The sequence below is a fragment of the Lichenostomus cassidix genome, chromosome 4 (genome assembly GCF_008360975.1).
Source record: "Lichenostomus cassidix isolate B80296 chromosome 4, HeHo_3.0, whole genome shotgun sequence".
Classification (NCBI taxonomy): Eukaryota; Metazoa; Chordata; class Aves; order Passeriformes; family Meliphagidae; genus Lichenostomus; species Lichenostomus cassidix.
In genome coordinates, this window is record NC_139484.1 from 39,290,171 (window position 1) to 39,314,362 (window position 24,192).

The 24,192-nt window shown below is 43.7% G+C and overlaps 1 protein-coding gene across 2 annotated transcripts in view; it reads left to right on the forward strand.

Annotated features, from left to right (window-relative positions):
* STOX2 (storkhead box 2) overlaps positions 1–24,192 on the forward strand; it is a 143,825-nt gene that overhangs the window by 26,223 nt on the left and 93,410 nt on the right. The window contains exon 1 of one of the 2 annotated variants that reach the window (XM_085058755.1): positions 19,325–19,530. The exons of the other annotated variant lie outside the window; for it this stretch is intronic. The gene's annotated coding sequence lies outside the window, so the exon portion shown is untranslated. Of the gene's footprint in view, positions 1–19,324; positions 19,531–24,192 lie in introns of those variants that run through there. 2 annotated transcript variants of the gene reach the window in all.

Below are 24,192 nucleotides of genomic sequence, written 5' to 3' on the forward strand. Positions count from 1 at the left end.
GCGCTAACAGGTCTCCTCCCAAGCTTTGTTTCAACCCACTATGTGAACCTAGTCGGGAAATTCATCTCTCAGTGCCTCAGTTTCCCCATGCAGCAAACAGCAGTAATAGTAATAATACACCACTTCTCTTTTAATGTGTTTGGAGTGTATGGATGAAAAGCACCAAATATGAGCTTGCTATTAATCATTGGGCCCATTACTTGTACTCAATTTGACTGACCAGGCAGTGGGAACACCCATGTTTGGGAAACCTGGACTTCCCATATCTATCTGGGCAGTGCTGCCAGCCTGCCCAGTGAGGCCATGACCCACAGCATGGCAAATACAACTGGCATTAGCCAGCTGGCCACTTCAAAAGGTGAGGAGGAGAAGGGTGCAAAAACTTGCAGGGGATAACCATGCTTCAAACCTGAATAAAGCAACCTTTTTCTATTCTGACCAGGGAGCCTGAATACATAGGCAGTGCTGCTTCCCAGGTAATTTCAAGCTGTATTCATATTTCAAAAGAGAAGTGAGTCAAACCAGCTAATCCATGTAAACTGTTGTCATAGGTATGTGGTGAAATCCACATCCGTAATCCCTGAGCAGTTGCTGTGTGGGGCTGGGTCAAGCCATACTGGTGTCCCTGTTTCCCTGAGTGGTATGGGAAACAAGGTCACAGGGTGTAGGAATAATAATTTTTCTTTCCGTAGCACATCGCTGATGAATGACTTTTCAGACCTGGGGTCCTAAGGCACACTCTGTGAGCATGGATAGCATGTTTTTACTACTTTTTACAGAATTAAACTTAGCCCAGGAGGAATCTGCTTTGGAGTAGACTTTGAAATCTGGAGGTAGGCTAAACCAGCCCAGAGGGCTGTTAGCAATGTGTGTGCTATCCAGAAGTGTCCTGACCTTCTGAGAACAGGTATATATATATAGATCAATATAGATATTGTAGATATATTAGATATTGCATGTCTATTTTAAATCTTCCCATTTAAAAGGGAATGTTTAAACCCTGCAAATAAACCAGTAGTTTAGAAAAAAGTGGAGCAATTTTACAAAGATTTGTATTGTGCTGCAGCATTACACCAATTCTACCAAGCCTATAGGCAAAGGCTTATGCCTTGGATTTAAAGACTGTCCAGTGTGTCCTGATCTTGCCATAGAAACCACGTGTAGGAGGAGACAGTTTCAAAATGCAAGACCTGTTGTCATCAGTGGTTCCTCAGTCTCCAGGCAATCAATGAGGTCACTTTAAGGGGTGTTGGAGCTATCTTCAATGTCACGTGATTTTTATAATGTTTTCAAGGAAAAACCTAGCTGCGGAGTTACATGTTACTTCATGAAAATTTTGGGGAGATAATAGAGGTCCAAAAGTTTTGCACAGATACAAATATAAACACACAGGTAAAATGAATATTAAGTGAAAGTGGTTCTTAGTGCCCCTGAATTTAAAAGCAAATAAATATTTGATTTCATAGCTCTTATCCAGTTTCTGCCAATAGCAGTATCTTCCAGTAATGAAGTTATGTCCTCCAGATAAAATGGAGAACACAGGTTTCTCTTTTAAGTGGGTGAAATACAAATTTGTTTACGTGATCTGAAAAAAGTCTCACTATTGGAGCATTCCAGGTGTCTGTGAGCTAGTTTCAGCCCAGCCATTTTCCTTTGTAGTTTCACCTACCTGACATATTATTTGCTTTTCCTCTTCTGCTTTTTTCCGGTTTCATTGCTGTTTCTCCTGTCTTGAGGAGACAATGCCAGTGATATCTTTTCTGTGTGTGGAAGCTGCCATCTTCCCTCCTGCTCCATAGAGCTGTTGTCTCTGCCATTGACCACCACAGCTTTTATGTGAAATGGAAGTTATTAAATGTAAATGGTATCTCAACAGCAACTTAAAGTTTCAGTGCATAAAATGAAATTGGTTTAGCTGTAAAAGAACAAGAGGGAAGTGACTCTGTATTTGGTTTTGATGCCATAAGCAAATGCATTTTTATCTGAATGGCCTGAATAACTTAGATCTAGATTCTGCATGTGGTCTGCAGCTACCTAGGTTTTGAGAATTATTTGTGCACCAAGTAGTTCATGATGATCACAGTTTTTGCAGGAATGGTGTTAGAACATCTCACACTAACTTTTTCAAGCACCAAGCCTACACACTGTGATTTTTTTTAAAAATTATTTTCACAGTTATGCATAAAATCCAAACCCAGAACTTGCTTTTAAATACTTGCTAAATATTTTCTTGGTGTGCAAGCTGTCTTACTAATTCTGACTGAGGTCACTGTAGCATTAAATCACAGTGCAAAAAGCCAGAAATACGCAGGATCTAGGCCATTACTTGTACACAGTGAGGGAGGAAAACCCAACACCATCCTACACTCAGAATTTCCCATTCAGCAAGCCCTCAGTTTAATACCTGATGTCCTCATTTGTGTTACGTGGGAGACAGTTTACATGCCAAGAACTGGAGAAACTTGCTCTGGTCCATGATTTTGACATTGAAAAGAAAACATCATTTCTGGTTTCTCTGCATACGTTTCTCCCAGTGAAGCAAGTCTGGTGGCATGAGTGGGAAATGGAACTGAAAGCCTCAATTGCTGCACTCCCCAGTTGGTAGGTAGCTCCATGCCTTGCTGTGGTCTAGACCAGATTATTCTTGGCAAATGCTTCCCACTGGTGTTAGGGCTGATGAAGGTGAGCGTGTAAGCAAGGCATACTGATTTCTGCTCTCATTAGTCATGTCACCTAGGTTATTACTGCTGACCTCAGGAGCCCTCCTTTCTTGTCCCTGCCAGCTACCTCCACCTCATAGGAGAGGTATGTTGGGGAAGTTGTAAAACAGAAAGGTAGAGGCAGTCTAGGCATGTACTATTTTTTAATTTTTCTTCCCCTGCTTCATACCTTTCCCAATATTTTCCAAAGGTCGGGAACTGTGGAATGCTTGCTGTCAAGCTTGCACTTGCTCTGCTGCTTTTGAAATCGGAGCTAATTTTGCCTTTTTCCAGACTTTCTGAACAACTGCAGCTCTTGGATGTTTGGTGCTTCAGGTTACTGAATAACTTACTGCTACTTGTGCTGTATTAATCCTGACTTTTGGTCATGGTCCTACAGGCTTGTTTCAATATCTGCTCTGTTTCTGAGCATCAGTCGCTCAGGAGGCAGCTTTGGTCCTTCTCTGGTAAGAAATATCTCACATGGCTCCTGGTGATGCTGTTGGTGACTTGATGTGGCTGTCTTGGTATTTCTCTGCAGGGAGAGTGAATGAGGAGGTGAGAATTTGCCTTTTAGCATTTGTAGTGGTATGGAGCTGATTGAAACACCCCAAGCTCTATGCCTTTTCAAGTCCTGAGATCCCAGGAATGCTGCCGTGGTTGCCCACTGAGAGTCCAACAGCGTCATGGCAAACACCATAGTCTGCAAAATGTGTACAATAATGTTTGCAGCTTCTGCATGATCAGATCATGACAGCTGTGGCGAGCTCTATGATAGCTGCTGGCTGCAAGTAGGTCTTGTAACTTGTGGAAAGAAAATCAAATGCCACTGTGAAAATATTTTGTAAATCTTCCTGTGTGTCCTTAGCTTGGTTGTGCCTGGCCTACCCTGAAATTCCAGCCCAGAAAAAAGCATTGAGCTGTTGAGGATGTTAGAAAGAGAGTCTCATGCTAACTCAGGTGTTTCTGTGTTTGGGGCTACCTGGGGCATCCTCTCAATACAGCATCACATGGATGGGCCCCTCTGAGCAGGCTCAGCGGGCTGGTGTTGTCAAAGTGTCAATTTGCTGATTTCCATGTGAGCTCTCCTTGATGGCAGCCACAGGAAGGCCATTCCTGGCAGATTGCTGGTGTTGAGGATGGGGTTTCTTCGGGTCTGCAGAAATCCAAACTGGGAGTGTGATGGGGTAAAAGCATCTGCCATGGGAATGGATCTGGGGTACAGACTTTGCACTGACCAATATTGGTAGTGCTATGACCATGACCCTTAAACACTGCTGTTTCCCTGCTCTTGGGTGTCATTACCTATGAGGAAACAGGTGGAAAAATTGTCCAGGAAAAACAGACCAGGCTTTTGCACTAGGCAGTTTGGGTTTTGGCAGCTGGGGTGAAAAGGTTGGTTTCCATTGAGCATCTGTTTCAATGTGAAAAATGACAGGAAATCTGTTTTTTCAATCCTTTTGACATTTCTCTGTGTGTTGAGTCAAATGCCACAAGTATTTCACAGCTGAGATAATGTCAATAACAAAATAATGCTTAATTACAATGTTGCAAAAATCTGAAGCAACATTTTTAAAAAATATTGCTGCCATTCAGAGCAAGCATTGCAAAACCAGCACTATGTGTAACCCTGCATCATGTGAAGTGGTAGATAAAGAAAGCATTATCCTTTCTCCTCTACCCATTTGCCTTTGCCACCTGCTCCTCTGGATTTGGGCATCCCTCATGTTTCCTTATAACAAATCTTTCCAGTTCCCTTAATCACAGGAGTGATGCAAGGGAGCAGAAGGGTATTTAGTGGCAGTCCTGTCCAATTCCCTTTCTTTCCCCTAAATTTGTGCCTGCTTAAATATGCTTTGCCTAACTGGCAGATGGGCAAGACTGTGTGTTCCTGTGGGGTCAGGAATAAGAGGAGCATCAGGAAACTCCTGTGTTATGAAGACTGGTGGAACTTCTCATGTTCTGCTCTCTACTTGTAGATCAGGACAATTTCAGAGCACTGAAATTGTATGGAAGAATGAAGTGGGCCCTTGGAGGGCAGGAAGCAGAGCACTGCTTACAGCTGCCTTGCTTCCGTCCCTAGAAATACCTCTACCACCCCAGAAGGGTCTCTAGCTGCAAGTCTGTGCACATGTGAGCTAAGCACAGTGGTGGATGTCACACCACCTAGGTCTGTCCCAAGTAGCACCAGCTTCCCTCTGTGTTCATGATCTCCTGTGTGAAAGTCCTGGGCCCAGCTAACCCCTCTGCAACCCAATCAGTTTGGTTTTCTTTTGCAAATCACAATGAAATTCTGATGCAATACAGTAAAAATGGCTGCACAGCTTTTTAAGACCAAACCTGGACAGAATTTTGCTTAAGTGTTGAAAACCTACAAATAATAACTTTTCTTTTTCTTAAAAAAAAGAAAAAATATTAAAAGCAATTTTAGCTATTTACACTCTGTGAGACTTTCAGATTTTCAAAATGCACAGTGTACAACAAAGGTGCGCTTCCAGTGTCAAACTTTTTTCATGGTGAGGAGGTCAGAGCTCTCCTGCATTTCCAGCAGGACTGTACCTTTCAGTACACTGTTTTCACCCCATTTTTTTAGCTGTTTGAACTGCCCTGGAGCAGAGATGAAAATCACTAAAATGATAACATGACAGAAATACTCCACAAGTGAACAAACTGGGATTTCTCTTTTTTAAGTTTTATTTTTCCCTCCTTGACTGACTGTAAAAACAGCTGGAATGAAAAGAATCCAGCTTCATGTTAGGAGAAAAGAAGTCTTTGGATATTGCATCAAATAATCGCAGCAGCCGAGATTTTTAGCTGGCTGTAGGGCTCCTTGCTGCTCCTGTGTTCCTACTAGTCAGTCTGGATTGACTTCAGTATTTATGGCATGAACTGAAAGATGAGGCTGATGGCAGAGCCTTCATGCAGAGAGAGTCTGTGAGTGCTTGCTGGGCCTTCCAGGGCCACAACCTGTGCTTCTTCCTCCACCACTGGGTGCTAAGCCACTAAGGCATCTGGCAGTGTGGTGATCTGCGTGGCTTGCAAATGAGAGGCCACTCCTCTCCAAAGAATGAGTTTGGGAACACTGGCCCTATTAATTTATCTTATTTGGCATTGTTAGGAAAAAGACCCAACCCCAAACCCTCTGTTGTTAGGATTTTCTTTAAATAGTCGGTTCCAGAAACAGGAAATTCCTTTACCTCTGGAAACAGGAAACAGATCTGACTATTACATATTTGTTTTAAATCTTTCAATTATCCCCTGCTGCCCTTCACCTCTGACTTTCTGCTGCTCAGCAAAATTCTCTGTTTAGTTTTGATAAACCAGTATCGGGGGGTATTGTGCAGGGGTATTCTGCCAGGCAGTAAATCAATTTATTTTGTTTTAAAGTTGTCAGGGCTGGTGTTTTCTGTGTCCATCATGTCCATTATATGTATGAACACAAGAAGTTTTGTTCCCTGTAGTTTGATTCAAAGGTTTATGATCTGTTGACTCAATAAAATAAGAAGGAAGAAAATTAAAATTGGCATCACAGAACTCAATGATGGACTAGTTTGGTTGGGTTTTTTTTTTAAGGTTAATAATCAAAGCCTACTGACAAGAAAGGGCATACCAGTGGAACTGGAATACTCTTAGAAATTCAGGGCCAGAAGCGACTTAAAGCTATCTTCTAATCCATCTCCTTGCCCCCAAGAAGGCTGGATGTTTATCTTCAAAACCTCTGATGAGGGTGATTTCACAACCCATCAATAAATCCTATGCTAGGCCTTTACTTTCCATGTTGTCAAAATTTTTTTCATAATACCCTCAAAAATTACTAGGTGTGTAGTAAGGTTTTGTTCTTTGTGGAGTAGAACAGTTGACCATCCTTTTCAAACAGTTATCTGGCCTCAGGTCTCTATATTCTTGGGATGTATTTGCCGCATCTGTAACCTCTTAAGCATCTGAGTTTTTCCTTATAGATTGTGTATCCAAATGTCTTTCGGGTCTTGTTGCTTGGCTCTCGGACTCTGTGTCAAATGTGCCTGCCTTTTGTTTGAAAGGGTTATTTCCTTATTTCCCAGACTGGGCAAAGTCTCCATCTGAAGCCTTACAGCTGATGAGCAGAAAGAAATAGCTGCCTTTTGAGCTGTGCCTATGATACTCTCTAAGTCTGTGTTTTGGTGGTCCTTGCAAAAGCTGTGTGTCATTGATGCCTGATCTGTTTCCAAATGCTTTTGTAACTTTGGTGTTTTGGTGGTACTGCTGCCTCTCTCTTTATTCCACTTTTGTTTCTTTGGAGTCCTCCTTCCTAAGCAGAGCACAGAGCTATTAACTGTTCTCGGAATGTGTTGGCTCTTAAATAATCACAAGCAGAGGCACTGTGCCAAATTCTGGGTTGGAATAACTGTTTTTTCTGCTTCCAAACCTTGATGTAACTCCAGAAAAATAAAGGTGTTTACGGATACATTATGAATTAGCAAGCTGGTTGCCAGCACTTTGTAGCCAGGCCTCATCTCTGGCTGAGTGCTGTGACAGCTCTCGTGCTGTGAATATGCTTGTGCAGATGGGAGTCTCTCCATCGATCCGTTGTGTTTGTGTTCAGATTGTCTCCCTGTCATGGTGCACTGGGTCATTCTCAAAGCATTTTGGTAGCCTCTTAAACACAGGGTGCAAGAGACTCATCTTTGCTCACCCCAGCCCTGCTGCTGCCCTTGATACTGTATTCATTACCTCTTGGCTGTTCCCTCCAAAGCTGGCAAGGCATCAGTCCCTCACACAGTCTTCCGAAAGCACTCCAAGAAGTGCAGAGCTGCAGGGATGACAGGGAATCAGCTGTATTCGCTGTCCAGCCTGTGCAATTCTGGGCTGTAGAGATCTCCAGTGCCAGAGGGAGGAGGGCTCCCCACTGCTCCTCACTGCTCCCCAGCACTGCACCTCACCCTCACAGACACAGGACACAACATCTGTATCCATGCCATGCACTCCCAGTTTGTAACCATACTCGATGCTTAGCTAACTTCTCCTGTGAGTGTCTCAGAAACAGAGGTAGTGGTTAACACCAGTTTAGAGATGACCTGCTGCCAACAGATGCAGCTGTTGATCTCTATACACCCTCCTGGGTAGCCAAGCAGAAAGTAGCTAACCTGGGGAAGTTGATTTTGTTCAGTAAGCAACCACCCTAAACTTTAATTCACTTCTGGTCCATGCTTTAAACATCACATCTATGCCAGACACAGTGTGCTGCACTGTTCAATCCTGCAATTCCACCTCATCCCTGACGTTGGTCTGGTCCAGGACACAACTGCTTTTGATCTTAACTTCATTAGCTCTCAGCAAAGGGTAGCTGCTCTTGGCAAAGGAACCTGAAACAGTCGACACATTAGTAATGAATTAAAACAAACCTGAAATAACTCTTTGTTTTAATTCCAGCATAGCATGTTGAAGCAGTTCAAGTATGCTTTGGCATGCTGAGTAGTAATGGAGATTTTTTTTTCCCTGTGTTGGTTAGTTTGAAAAATAACGACTGATTGCAGCTGAAACAATAAAGACGTGTCTTCCAGATCAACTGTAGCTTTCAAAGAGTCTGCACAGCTCATTGACTGTTCTGATACCTCCTTGATCTGAATAAGTGTGATGGTTTTACCTTTGAGATATAACCAATGGGGGAAAAAAGTGACTAGCCGTTAGTTGGAGATAAGCTTCCAAATGATGTCCCCCAGATGTGTATGGGGAAAGAACAAGAAATAACTTTTTTTTTTCACCAAAAAAAATAGTGGTATTCATTTTTGGTCTTCATCGAGTTTCTCTGGAGCCTGTTGTGGTGTGTGTTAGAGAGTTTACCTGAGGTCAGTGGGAGCCTTGCTGGTGATTACATCATACCTCCATGCAGCTCTGTCATGGTGACAACTCATCTTTCCAGCTCACTTGGGGAGGAGGCTGGAATCCTGATTCTGATGCAGAGGAGTGGAATAGCCATGTAACCAGTCTGGCTGCGTAGTTTTGGTGTCAGCTTCCTGGATCTCAAAAATGCAGCTGAATCTGTTTTATTTGAGCCAGAGTTTGTTTAATCTGAGCCAGGGTGCTGTGTTTGTGCCAGCATTTGGGTGGCAGCTCTTGAGAGTGTCAACTCAAATGTGTGTGCAAATATCATTTTGCTCAGAGGCTGAATTTCCTACTTATAGAGCAGTGACTTGCCAGGGCACCTGAACGTGAGCTGGACTTAGGCTCAGTAATTGCTCTGACTGGCACTTCCTAGCAGCTCTGCCCAAGGATGTGGCTTGTGGCTGTAGCAGAGGAGGAGGGCTGCTGCAAGAGTAATCTCCCAGGCTGGCCAGATATGCCTCCTGTGCTTCCTCCACCTGGGAGTTGTATTCAGAGCTCATGATTCCTGAGCTCTGTATTCAGAGCTGTTCCCATTAAGGTATATGAAAGTCCTAATCATTCTTGTAGTGTTCCCCAAGTGCTGGGCACTGAGCACAGTCTCTGGGACTGCAGCATGTGTTTTTCTAATATGACATCTGTCTTCCTGCAAATTATTTATCTGCAACAAATGATCATTATAGTCCTGTTGTATGTGAACCAGAAGACTCTTTTGGTATAAAGCATGCTAGCATTGCAGAGCATGACTTGTATTGAAGGCGTTAAGTTTTCAAGGAGTTAAGTATGTTCCTGTGTGTTTCACAGAGAGGCAAGTGAAAAATGGTAAGTAGGTTCCCTCTGCTGCCTTGAAGGAGGGTTGCTTTTTTTCTCTTTTTAAAAACATAGATGCTCTCTGTCTGCCTTTCCTTTAAATAAATGCATGGCTGGTAGGTTTGTTGCTGTTTTGATGGAGAACTGTTGAAACTTGGATCTGTGGCTTTACACATGTATTTTAAGCATTTTGTGTTACTTTCATGGCACATCATGTGAAACAATCAGATGACTAGGTTTCTGATGGCCAGGGTCCTGGAGCATGTGCTCTGGAAGAAAAAAACTGAGGGACGGGGGTTTGTTCTGCCCCAAGAGATGGCTTCAGAGGAGACCTTACTGCAGCCTGCCCCTGTCTATGGGGAAGTTAATGAAAAAATGGAGCCAGCTCCAATGGACAAGGATTGTAAACTGGAATGGAATTTTCTGAGACAATATTAAGAAAAGAAAATCTCAATGAGGAAAGCTGCGCATGGATAACTCGCCTAAAGAGGCTCTAGGAGCTCTGTTCTCACAGGTTTTCAAGGCCCAAGTGTACTAAGCCCTGTGTAACATCATATGCAGTCAGAGTTGGCTCTACTTTAAACAGGAAGCTGCAGGCTTCCCAAGGTCCCTTCCTACCTGAACAGTCTTCTTTAGTGACATTGCCCATAAATACAGGGCTCGGAGGAGAGTGGAATGCAGTAGGGCCTGGGCTTGCATTCCTTGTGGTATTCCACTTCTAAATGGGGGTAAAAAAGGGACTCTAATGTGACTATGCTAGACTCGGTGTTAGTGGGAAATCCTGTCACAGCAAATGTTTCCAAGAGCAGTTGACTGCTGCCTGCCTCATTGCATCCCCATGGGGAAACACTGGCAGGGTGAGTGGGGTGTTTTTTTGTGATGCAGCAAATACAGCCTTGAAGTAATCCAAGCCTTCAGTCTTGCTGTTACACCCTTTTTCCAAATTGATGGGTTAACATTGGCATACTGTATGCGTTGACCCAGATTGTGTTGCAGATTCAGGTTTCATTGCAGGAAACTGGAAGAAAATAAGATTACATTTTCTGTGTTGTCTGGAGTTTGCTCACCCCCAAGCCCTCCAGTTGTTGGGATGCCTCTTCCAGAGATCAGGGGCTGGGCTGTCCGCAGCTGGCGATGGCAAGCCCTTGGCAAGCAGGCTTTGGACCAAAGCTGGTGTCCGGTGGGCGCGGGGCTGATGGCAGCAGCGTGAGTGGCAGCCGCGGGTCGCTCCGCATCCTCGCCAGCACCGACTGGGTTTGCTGCTGCGTTTCCACCAACTCCGGCAGCCGATTCTGGGAAGTGAAGCTCACGGAGTGCGCGGGTGGGAGCGGGACCCAGTGAGGGCGTTCCTGTAGGAGTGAGTATGGACGAGATGCGCAGCTCAGGAACGCCTGGCGGGGCCGGGCGCGGAGCGGGGCCGGCGGGAGCCGCTAGAGGCCCCTCCAGGCGCGGCGATACCAGCGCCACCAGCGCCGTCCCCCGGCCCCGCCGACGCCCCGGAGGGCTCCTCTCGCCGGGCGGGCCAGGGAGGGAGGGTCCCGCCGTCGGATGCGGCCTCTTTAAAGATTAAAATCGTCTCAGAAGAAGGGAAGAGGGGAGGTAATTCTGCCCCTCTGCTCCGCTCCCGTGAGACCCCACCTGGAGTACTGCGTTCAGCTCTGGGATCCGCAGCACGGTAAAGCCGTGCGCGTGTTGCAGCGGGTCTAGAGGACGACCGTAAAAATGACTGGAGAGCTAGAGCACTTCTGTGATAATAGGCTGAGAGAGCTGGGGGTTGTTCAGCCAGAAGAAAAGAAGGCTCTCGGGGGATCCTTGAGCAGCCTTCCAATACCTAAAAGGGGCTTATGAGAATCACAGAAAAAGCTGAGTTAGAAGTGACCCGCAAGGATCATCGAGTCCAGCTCCTGGCCCTGCACAGGACCATCCCCAAGAGTCACATCGTGTGCCTGAGAATATTGTCCAAACATTTCTTGAACTCTGTCAGGCTTGGTGCTGTGACTGCTTCCCACCACTTTCTGGGTGAAAAACCTTTTTCTAATATCTAACCTAAGAATGATGGGCATAGACTTTTTAGCAGGACATTTATTGGCAGGACAAGTAGTTGTGATTTTAAACTAAAAGAGAGTGGATTCAGATTGGGTAAAAGGAAGTTTTTTACAATGAGGGTGGACTGGAACAGGTTGCCAAGAGAGGTAGTAGATGCCCCATTGCTGTGAACATTAAAGGTCAGGCTGGATGGTGCCCTGAGCAACCTGATGTAGTTGAAGATGTCACTGCGCATGGCAGGGGTTTGGACCTTTAACGGTTCCTTCCAACCCAAACCAGTCTATGATTCTGTGAAAAGGGAGGCAATGCATTGTGGCCGCCTGTTTTTGTGGGATCTTTGGCACCAGACCCTTTAGTGGATCCCCAGACAAACCCCCTAGGAGCTGAGCTGAGCTGAACCAGCATCAATGGGTGCATGTCTGCCCCAGCAGTGGACCAATGCAGGTTCCTTTCCAAATTTGATATGTGGCTCAGCCTCCATAGGTCCCATGTTTTGCACCAGTTTCTGCGAGCACATGTCTTTCTGCTGACATGCAATGTGAGATTGCAGAAAATCGAAGTTGAAAGTATTACCTCTGCCTTTTCAGCTCTGGATTGTTTTATTCTGCCTCTGCTTGTCATATGTTCTGGGAAATCTGTGCCACTTCAGCTCACTAGTACTTATTTATTTTCCCTATTTTCTTTTTTGTCCTGCCTTTCTTCTTAATCATGAGAGTTTTAAGGCAGAAATTACTGGTGGTCTGAAGACTTCAGATGCATAAATTTATCATATGGATTGTGTTTGGCAATTGGAAAGTATGTTTGACAGTACTAAGTGGCTAAATGGCTTGGTGATTTATAGTCTACTTAGGGCATAAACATAATTATTCATTTACCTCATCAAAACAAAGAAGTTCAGTATTAATGAGGATAGTTCATCAGAGCTCAGCTGCCCTGACATGGTTTGAGACTCAAGGATCTCAGATGGGCTCTGGGATGGGTGCGGAGGGCAGAGCCTGCATGCTTGGTATGTTCTCAAGCAAGGTGTCACTGGGTACTTGCCCTCTCCTTGCAGCCTGCTCTGCTGGGCCTTGCAGCAATTTCAAGTGAAAGGGAAGGGAAGTATTTTTTTTTTCTAGCATGAATACTCCTGGATATTTTTTACAGTTTTTGGGTACTATTCTGTTTAGTGTAGTGTACATAGTATATATACGAGCAAGCATTATGCATTTAAAATCTGTCCAAAGCTGTTTTTCAAATGTAGGATAACCAAACAGCATTGAGGAACTTCTTCACATTCAGAAGCTTTGTTGAATTTTTGGCAAACACTTCTGTGAAAATGTTATATATGTAGTCATATAAAAACGAACATATGTGATCAACTGATAAAAAGCATGTTTCATACTGTTATTTCCTTTCTTATGTCTCCAGCTGATACTAGGGTTTTTTTGGTTTGTTGGTTTTTGTTTTGGTTTTGGTTTTTTTGTTTGGTTTTTTTTTTTAGTGTAGAGGCACACCAAATCAGCCTTTTCAGCGTAGATGCATGATTTTTGTAATCTTAAGTACAACAGCACTAGGAATGTAGTTCTGAGCTGAAACTTGAGCTCCTAGCTTTCTGCCTTGCAGTCAGACTTTGTATTTGCATTTTTAAGCTTGTAGAAACTAGGGAGTTAAAAGTTGTGCAAATAGTGCTTCAGCATGTTTCAATAACACTCGGGCTGCAATGCCTGTCTGCACAGCTCACCCCATCTGCCTGTCTCTTCCCCTCTGCTTTTTTTTCTCTTCATATTGTTTAGGTTTGACTGTGTCTAAACAACAGGCTGGCTTCCTGTACACAGCTATTCTGCTATTTTAAAGTGTAAATTTACAGTACAGAAAGACAGGGAAAATGCTTCGGAGATGAGAAGAATGATAAAACAGAGAAAACCCCTTCTTGATCCATGACTTTTAAGGGATAAATGAAAGATATATTTCTATTAACCCTGCCTCCTGGCGGTTTTAACACACCACTTCCCATCCTTTTATGATGGGAGATCTAGGAGAGAAATTGAACTGCTCATTCATCAGTCTGTCAGCAGTAACCTGGTTGTTTCTTTTCCCATCCCAGCTGCTCGGTCTACAGCAGATTGGTTGCTCTTCCACAGCCTTCTTCGTTCTTTTTCCATTTTTAGGGGTCAACTACTGTTTCCGCCGTGTCTCATCCTTCAAAGCTGCTTTTCACAGAGCTGTCTGTCCTCATTCTTCATCCTGTCCTGCCTTTGTGGCTCTTTTGGATGTGCAGTGCCCTATGGATTGTTCCTACTTGTATCCCATGGTTGTGCATCTTTTTCCTGGGAGGGGGCATGGTCACCAGGATCCAGCAAGCAACCTGAAGGAGTCAAACCAGCATGCAGCCTTTTACCAACCCGCAGATGAGCATGCAGTGTTGAGCCAAGACACCAGGAATGAAGGGCAGGAGGTGTGGTGAGGACAGCCAGGTCAGGGATAAGGACTACAAGGTTCCTGCAGCAGTGCTGCCTCCTTGCCCTCAGCTGTGGTCCCATCATGGGGTGTGGCACTGATGCCTGTCTGACTTCTTGGAGGCCTGTGTTTGCTTCAGTGTAGCAGGTTGAGACATAAATGCACAAAGGGGAAGAAAGAAGACATTTTGAAAAGTTTCTCATTGATTATCTGGCGGCAAGTTAGAGCAGACTTGGCCTGGGGCTCAGTCCTGATACCCCAGCAAACTTTACTTTTTAAAGCATTAGGATAATAAACATAGCAAAGCATGCAAGAGAGAACATGACAATCTCTTCACCCCTGGTATCTCTCTGTCTGCCTGTGCTTTTATTTGGTCCTGGGAATGTTCCTCTTTGACCAAAGAGGGTATAAATTATGGGATTTACTTCTGAGCAGCCCATGGAATAGCCTGGGGCAAGTAATTCCTTGGAGATGCTTTCCTCTTCTTAAATGGGCCATTAAGGTTTGCAGCTAAATATCGAAGCAGGGAGAGGAGAGAAACAAATGGGGAAATAGTTTCCTGAAAGGAGGAAGAAGAAGAGCTATTATTCATATTCACTCATCAGGATATTCTTAGATGTGCGTGGGAACAGCCTAACAAAAGGAGGGAGCTAGAGAGTGGCAGGCCAGGTGACAGTGATTTGCCTGGGACAGTCCAGAGGGAGTTTGAGCCATGTCATCCTTAGACAGAGACAAGGTAATTCTTCCTGAAGTAGGTTTCTTCTTTATTTCCTATCTTGGTCCCCTTCTTCCAGTACAGGGAGCTGTAAGGAGGGGAGGTGTTTACAAAAGAACTCATCAGTTTTGCTTACTGCTGTGTGTTAGTTGTGATGTTGCTGTTACTCTAGTGCAAGGAGTTCAAGGGAGGCATTGTGATGCAAAGTTTATCTCAGGTTGCTCTCCTGGAGATCCCAAAGTGTTCATCTGCTCCAATGTGCACTTCCAGGATGGAGGGATTGCGCCAGTGGAACAGGGGCAGCTCTTCTCAAAGTGATGGAGAAAATGTGGCTCTAGAGACCTGGACAAGCACTCTGAGCAAGGAGTGTGTGTTGCCTGTGGGGAGGAGAACAAGCTCCTGAGGGATCTGGTTTAAGGTTTGAGGCAGGTTAGGAGAACAACAAAGGATTAGACCTTGCTGCACCTCTCTGTTCCCTACAGTCAGATCACTTTTGACCCCAGTCAGATTTCATTACTTCGGATAGGTAGGTAATAGCCACTCTTACGCAGTAATTAGGGCAGTGTGTAATTATATTGCTGAGGTGGCGAGAAAGTTGTGGCTGCAAAGTCCAGCTGGCAGTGCTGCTTTCATCTGTGTGCAGTGTCGAGCAGTGCGAGGTCCTAATATCCCTGTAGATCTTCATTCCCATGGCAGCAGCCGCAGGAGGTGTTGCTATAGCCTGCTTGGATGTGGGTTTGGCTTTTTTTTTTTCGCCACTGGCCATGTGATATGAAAGAGTGATAAAATAGATTTTAAAGGATGATATGCAATACAGGCAGTTTGTGGAAACAGTGGAAATGCTGGCATTATTGGCAAGGCTAAGGGAGGTGGGAAGGGTTGTGCTGAACTTCTGTGGCAAGAGAGCATGAGCAGTTTAATGATCATCTCTCCAAGCTTTCATAAAATACTAGATTTTGGATTGCAGTGGCAGCATCAGGATTTAAATGCCATGTCTATTATGCTAAGGCTAAAAGGAGACAAAATATATTAATAGGTAGCAAGGTTTTGCACCTGCTTATCAAATTATCCTTTTTTGCCATATTTCACTCCTGTAGATGTGTCTAATAGGTGCTGATGGATCTACTGTGGCATAAGAAAATAATATTTGCTTTGCCTGTTACATTAATTTCCATGATAAAATGAGGCTACCAGGATGACCCATTTGACTGCTGTTCTTTTTATAAAGAACAAAATTGAGTACTATTGTTATGATTAGTGTATTAAAAGTATTAGGTTTGTTGTCTTAGCTGTGCTGTATTTTCTCATGCTCTCTCTCATGCTGATTGCTAATGACAGGCTTTGGCAGGAGCCAGCCTAGGCAGTCCTTCCTGTGATGAGAACCAGATGGATGGTTTTGCTCTGGCTGTCCCTCCCATTGAGCACTGGGAACAGGAGGAGGGGGAGCAGTTTTTTTGAGGGGGTGGAGGGGAGGGGCATTTGTAGAAAAGTAAATGAATGGCAGAGAACCAGTTCTTGTCTATCCACCACTTCTCTTCCCTTGAGGCTCCTGTTTTGCAACTTTTAACCTCACCCTTGGCTTTAACTTCTTGGCTTTCAAGCGATTGTGCTGTATGTTACATTTTCATTACTGGTAAAATTGATGGAAAATCACATTTTATTATGTGAAAAATGCAGTGTTCTTGACTGTCAAAGCTCCATTCAGCTGGAAAAAATCTATGTGAGGCATTCTTTTATATTTCATGTATTTTGTGCATTGGTTGGAATGAAAAAATAATGAAAGGCTGTATTTTGTCAACTTTTGCATCTGTCTGACTGGCAGCACTGACTGATTTGTTTTTTAAATGTATTTATTTCTTGCGCTAAGCACTATTATTCTCCACCCTTCCACGATAAATGCAAATAATATGTGGAATGTGCAAATAATATGGGAAAAAGAGAGATGCAAATTATTGGGTCCCTCCAGGTAGGTCTGTGAAGAAACTGGAAATATGACTGTGGTGAGAAAACGTGCTGTCTTTATACCAGCTGCGGCAGTGATAACAGGGCTACTGTCTGTCTGTTTCAGGTTTCTGTGAACACATCTATAGTATTTTTTAAAATTTGTTTTTTTCTTCTCTTTTTCCCTTTCTTCTCCCGCTGTGAAACTTAAAATGTGATCTGAGTACTTTGAATATCTGAAGTGTATCACTCAGTCCATAAACTCTTCTGCCCCTCATGCGACCACTGCTGCTCAGGTGTGATGTGCCCAAACTGCTGAGGCTGTTGGGTTGTGCACAGGGAGTGAGCCAAATAACCTTGGTCTTAGGGAGAACAGGTGGATACTGCTCCTGAGATCCAGACTGGAATACCTTTTAGCATGAATTAAGCTTCCCCTCAGGGGAGAAACTTGGCTTTCCTTCCTGCACATCCATGTGCCAGCTGTGTTGGTACATGGGCATGAGTCAGATGGAAGGGAGCACAACTGATTGGCATTGGGAGATGCCAAAGCTCTGGGGATATCTTTGCAGCAGGATTAGGTTTCATTCCTGCCTTGCCATTGCCCCTAACTGTGCTCCTGCCCAGGAGAAGTTGTCACGACACTTTGCACTGCTCAGCAGTGGTGATGTGACCCTGGGTGTCTCAGCCATGCTCTTGAGCACTGTGTGAGCCAGTGACCTGGGGAGGGCTGTGAGGTGCAGCTCACAGACCCATCCTGCTGGTCTCTGGGGTGTGCTCCATGGTTCAGGCATACCTGTGATTCAAGATCTCCCTGCAAACTGAAAACAGCATTTTCTTTTATTACAGCTTTTTTTTTAATGTCAGAATTGTCTTTGTACCTAGATCGCTATAATTGCAATTTCAAGTGAAGAGCCCGTGAAAAGAAGTGTCAGGGTGTTCCTTCTCAGTGTTGTTTCACTGTTGCCACATGTAAAATTCGCTCCCAATCCCAGTAAAGATTTTAATGTGACACACATTTTCAGTTATTCTAAATGCTAAAAAAGTGATATCTTGATTCTTGTTAGTTCCATGTAGATTTTCTGCCAATTAAAAAAAAAAAAAAGTAAAAGCTTACAGAAAGATCTAGAAAATCCTTCTTTATAACTGAGACATTGTTTATTTCTGCACTTTTTGACTCCCAACCCTGTCTGTATGTGTTAGAAGCTCTTCAGTAGGGGTGTTACTCATTAGGAGAACTCTGGTCTGGTGACCTTCCTGGCTGGAGGAGGGTACCTTGTGTCGCTGTTGAGCAGCTAGCAGAGTAAGGAAGTCAGTTCTCAGTGGCAAGCAGGAAAAGGGGCTTTATTGTTTTGATTTCATCATATATATAGAGTTTTCTAAAGTCACCCAGATTGGTCAGTCAAAAACCTCCCCCTAGGCCTGATTGGCCAGGTCTGCACCATCCAAGTCTTGGGACACTGTTTTTAATAACATCCAAACCTTATCTTTATTTATAAAACACAAAAGGATTTCTCATGGGAAAGACCTGTGCTAGCCACAACCTTGCTGTGCTTTTGTAGTTACTTTGCCCCAAAATCCTTGTGAGGGTGCTGAACTTGTGAGGACTTGCTGTCTGGAGAGTAAATTGTCAGCAGCACATTGGTTTGAGCGAGGTCAAACAGAAGAGGATTCCAGAAGTTGGGAAGGAAGGGACCTAGGCAGGTCTTTGGTCCAACCTCCTGCTCAGAGCAGTGCCAGCTGTGAGATCAGACAAGGTTGTTCAAGGCTTGATCCAGTCAGGTCAGATTGGAAAGTCTCCAGAGATGTGGATAGCTCATCCCTGCTGGGAAACCTGTTCCAGGAAGCCGTTGATACTTTGATATTAGCTACCACCTGGCACTTAGAGTGGTCAGAGGTAAATATGTGGCACCTTTCTCTCTGTGTATTCCTGAGACTCTTCATTTAGGAGGCAGTGTAAGCAATGACCCCACAAGCCTAGGACACCTCTTATATTGTGCTCCCTGCCTTTGAAGAGGTGAGTGCAAGGGATGACGACCTGCTTTGTCCTCTTTTGGGAGTAGGTATGGGGCAAGCAAAGCTGTCCTGGCGATCCAGGGGGTGAGAACCAGTCCAACCCCTTCTATCGCTGGTTTTCCTTGACCTTTTTGCCAAAGCCACATACAAGTGATGCAGTAGCAGTGGTGGTGCTCCTGGGCTGTCCTCCTCTCTCTCCCCAGTAAGTGATACATCTGTCCTGCCTGAAATGGTCTGTCCTGGATTGGCAATAGGGTAGCTGTCACTGCAGTTAATGGCAGGGCTGAGCCTTGCTGTCTGCTGCTGGCAGAAATAATTCTTACTATTTACATTCATGGCTGCAACATGGGACATTGTAGCACCTCACTCAGGGCCCGAGATCCCCAGTGTGAGCCTTCAGAGAGATAGGCACCTCCTGCAGCCTCAGCTGGGGTTAGAAAAGCAAGCCTCGCTGGCAGGACGCAATCCAGAAGGTGCCTATTGGACTCCCTGCACATTTGTATTTTCTAATCTGCTGCCTGAAGCATTATCTAGCTTGCTCAGACAAGTCATTCACCACATCAGGAACGTGTGGGAAAAGAACTCAGTCAGGATAACCAGAGGAAAACAAATGGTTGTGTGGTTGGCCATTTAGAGCTGAGCTAGCTTGGGAATTTTTTTTCTCTTTCAGCAACACCCTGAAAAAAATGTGCGAATGGGTGTGAAATATAAAAAGAGTTTGCTTCCTTCTTGCATAGGCATACATCCAAAAAAAGGCAACAGTAAATTTAGAGACATGTACTGCTTTGGTAGGGCTTTAAAGGATCTAAAGGCTCAGTGTGTTTGACTGGTAGGACCTCGGATCTTCCCAACTGAAATGAGCTTTGAATACAAGGGAAGTTTCTGAAGAGGAGAGAGGAGAAGCCATAGAGATCACTTGGAGTGTTTTAGTGTGCTGCTCAGTCACCCAGACTCTACTTCGCCCCTTGATTCTCCATTTGTGTTTGAAGAGAGGATTCCAGACATAATGTAAGTACTGATGGGGAAACCATGTCGTGTGTTAGGGGCAGCAAAATGAGACTGCAGTGGGTCAGATCCCAAAAGGGACTGATGTATGTTACTGGGGTGAGGGAACAAAAACTATGATCAGGCTACAGCAGTTCTGAAAAATGCCAAATTACTTCACTTCTGTGAGATGCAGAGGGGATTTCACAGCTACTGTTTCTGTTGCTATCTAGGAAGTGCGAGTGAAAAGGAACAGGATAATGTCTTCTACAGTAGAAATGCAAGTGTAAATGATTTCTTTCCTAATTAGTAGATATTGCTCTAATGATAGAGATATTTAACAAGTTATTTGTATCATATTGAACCCTGTATTCTAGAGGTTGCTTTTCCCCTCTGTTGGGTGTTAAAGCAGTTGTGCGGATTAATCACACTGTAATGCAGCAAAACAGCTCTTGTCCCTACTTGACTCATGGAGAAGAGGCTTTTTGGCTTGATACATGCATGAGGAAAATCACATCCAAGTTTTACAAAGTATATTTTGAAAATAAAAGCTGAAGTTTAATTAAAAAAACCAAACAAAACACCTTGTTTTTCCCAGTAAATGAGGTCATGCAGCCTGATTGCCTGGCCCATCTGTTGCTGTTCATAAGTATTTTATAATTTTAAAGGCCAATACTAAATGGTATTATGTAGTTATCTACTTTTTTTTTTTTTAATGCCTCTTGGCTTGTCAAGCACTGTCATTATATCAACCGCTGTTCTTAAAACAGGATTTTGGTTAAAATAGTATATACCTGCCATCTGGTTGAAAAATGTAAGCTTCCTACACAACTAAGTGGAGCTGAACTGTGGTATTAGGAATAGCTCATGTTCTCTTGAAAATAGCAGCTGATGGCAGATTGCAGAAATCAGCCAGTTATCAGTTATCATTAAGCTGTTTGACACACATGGAAAGCATGCTATTTATAAGTATGCAATTATGTTATAGAAGTATTCTTTTTTTTCCTATTTTTTTTTTTTCTCATTCCCTTTACTCATTTAAATATATTGGTTTGACTGGACTGGAAAGCAAAGTCTCCCTTAATATTAATAGAATAGATGTGCTGCAGACTGAAAGTGTGCCAGACTGTTTGTAACATTTCTGTCATCAAAAACTGATCTGAGAGGGGTATAGAAATAAATTTGGTGTTCCTGTGCTATGGAGCTGTAGGTGTCTAAAGAGAAACGTCAGCTACAAAGAGCCCAAGAAACAGAAATATGTGGAACTAACTGGTAGAAGATTGCAAAACCAGAAACTGTAATGGAAAAGTTGCATTTTACTTTAATATGTATTTGCATTTATGCTAGCAGGAGAAAAGAACTCAAGTCTTAGGATCAACTAAAGCAGAAACACTAAAAGCATAATTATTTGCTAAACCTGGGCAAGGCACCAAAGACTCTCAGGAGTATGAGTTAATCACTAACATGAAAGCCTAATGCTAACCACTAAGCAAGGATTCATGTACAATGCAGGGCAAAGGATGTGCTGGAGAGGGTAGTGAGGCATGGTGATGCTATGACCTGTTCCCTTGTCATACCTTGTGAGGTAACTGGTAATTACAGAAAACAAAGCAGAAACAGCCTGCTTTAAAAGAGAGATTACAAATTATTTTGTGAGTGGAAATGTGAACAAAAAGAGCAGTCAAAATAGGATGGGTTGTTTTACAGTTAATAATTTTACTTAGAGGGGGTGTGAGGAGGTGTTATTTTTGTGGGGGCTGCAGGTTAGACCCTGATTAATCTGCTGCAATGACATTGAAGTCTCATGAGCACATCCTGCAAGGTTTTGTAAAAAGTAAATATGTATCACCCATAAATAAAATAGAGTAAGAAATAAATTAATCTGTAATAATATATAAATAATATCTGGTTATTCTCACAATTTTTTTATTATATTAGACCATGAATGTTTTGAGTACTGTGAGGAGTTTGCTGACCCCACTAAAAAATCCCCAAACTCTTCTCCTGTGTGAGTGTTGACTGGAAAATTAAGGTCTATGGTGTTTTGGCATCAGCACATTCCTGATCAGGTTTGAAGCTGTTGGCTTTGGGTCTGAATCCTCTTGCTTGACATCTGAGACTCTGGTTGTGAAAGGTCTCTAGTCCCTTCGCTTTTAAAAAGTTGCTTCACCCATAACCATCCATCCATAATGAAAATGTGTTCAGCTTCATAATTATAAGTTTTAGGTTTTTACAGTCAACAGAGGTATGTTCTAAGAGAAAATTGGGTAGCAAAGGTGTAGGTCGGAGGTTGTGGTTTGTTTTTTATTCGTTGACTTTTCCTCACCAGAGTATTTCAAAATTTTATTGTGGAGACTAATCATGTCTCCCTTGCTTCAGGCTTTTGCAGACCTTCTTAGGCCATCAAAGCAGCTTCAGCAATCTCAGCATTTTGGCAACACTGCAACTGTCTTGACCATAAAAAGGCTTGAAACTGGTGCAGAGAGCATCTCCCGCAGTGGAAGGCTGGCAGGAATGAGTGGTGCCCAGGAGCAGTTGTGGCTCTCCAGCACTCCTTCCCAGGTGTGTGCACACATGCCAGCCCTGTGCTTTCCTGCTAACCAGGCTGGTGTTCCCAAAGAAAATCCGGGGTCTGCAGTTGCTGGGGGGAAGCCTCCTGCTGGCACACATGGAAGGCTGGCAGAGGAGGCGGGGGCAGACCCCCTGCAGAGTGAAAAATGCAGATGTTTGTCAGTTCAGGGCACTTTGACAGAAAGTGCCTCTTCCTCTCCACTTCCCAGACTGCATACAGTTACTTGCAATTCCAAGCTGCTTATTCTCTAATTTGGTAGCTAATGACTAATCTGCCCTGGTGTGCTCCTCCTTCTCTCCCAAGCCTCCAGCTCTCCCTGCTTGCACACTTGCTCACCAGCCGACAGGAGCAACTCTGCTGCCTGGGTTAGCTGCCTTTGGCTCGGCCTTCACAGGCCATTTCAGCTTCCCCACCCTGCTGAAAGGTTAGTGAAAGCCCATTTATCTGCCTCTCTTTCTTTGGTTTGTAACTTTTTCATGTGTTTGTCTGCACAGCAGATGGCTAATAAAAAAAACCCAATCAAATAATCTAAGTGTGTCTTGTGGGGGGTGGTTGGCAGAGAAAATTGGGAGGGAGAGCAAGCAGTCATGGATCAAAAGTAGCTGTGTAGGCAATTTTATTTAAGGACAGAACATGGTATTTTGGTTTACTTATATTTGAGGAAAAAATATGTTAAAAACACTGACTATAGTTGAAGAAAGCATTTTTAAGTGTATCAAAACTTGTAAGGATGATCAGGAGTGGTCCTTGGTAACTAGGTTTCAGGGTGAGAAGCATCCTGGAAGACAAGGACATTTCTCAGAGGAGCTTAATACTTTTGCAACTGCATAACAGAGTTTTCCTTTATATTGTAGGCAGATGGCAGAAGTACTGGATATTGGTGGCATGTTTTACCTAGCATTTTTATAAGAAGGTTAGGGAATGGTGTAGCAAAAGGCAGTTGCTTTTTCACATGGGTTTTAAGAGTATTGAATGTACAAATGAATTCATGTGTCAAGTGTAAATGTGGGAACTTACTCTCAGCAGTCCTGAAGTACTAAACTTTTCCCAGGAGAAACTTATCTTAAAAATGAGCTTTCTGGGACATGGTTCTGGTGCTGTTCTCAGGTTCACTGTTCCAGGTCAAGTTTTCATGTGGAAGGTTAAGTCATTTTCTCAGCTTCTCAAAATCTGACCCCTTTATTCCAGTGGGGAATCTGGTAATGCCCATAGTTAGCCCACCAAATGCATTGCATTATGAGCATTTGGGGCTTTTCCTTTTTCTAGAGGAAGCAGGATGTGGGAGAAAGGAACTCTAAAACTGGTTTTGCTTGCAGCAGCATATAACTTGCCTTTGGCTTAAGGGAGTATCTTTTCTTTGACTCGGGAAGTTCTGCTTTTACCAAGAGAGAGCTAGAAAATGAAAATTTTCTTGCCATGGCCTATGTTCCTTGAGAAGCTTTAGTTGTGTCAGAAAATATGTACTCTGTCTGACCATACATCCTTTAAAGTAGCAGCAGCCAGAAAGGTTCTGGGATTGCCTAAGAAATTGCAAGACTAAGGATAACTTCCCAGCACCCAGTGTATGTCTTGGGTATTTTGCTGAAGGGCACCAGTTGATAAAGGAGTCAGTTCCAGCTGGGAGCTGCCCCGGAGCACCCTCCAGGCCTTACCTTTAGTGCTGGCCATGCAGCTCTCTCTTGTTCCTGCTTCCTCACAAAGTAACCACAGCCTTTCTCTATCATCTCATGTTGCTCAAGATGAGAACACATGTGCTGAAGTTCAGGATCAAGTTCCATGGGCAATTTCCAATGTATCCCAGCTAATCTGGAAAACATTTTTATTTAGTTTAGGCTTTTGATGAATGTCATGTGGTAGTTGCTGGTACCAACAGCATTCAGAATTCAGGTATTCTGAATATATATGACTGAGTGTATTGCACAGAAAATTAGTGTTTTGGCTTAAGATCAGGAAAAAAGGAAAGAATAACTTTTAAAGTAAATTTGGCAAAAAGCACTCTTGGTGGCAACAATGGTAGAAGCAACATGAGGCCCATCAGGGCAGGATGTTCTGGGATAATGGCTTTCCACAATGTAAGAAAGCAGATATTTAGGGTTGTACGTATGTAGTGTAGG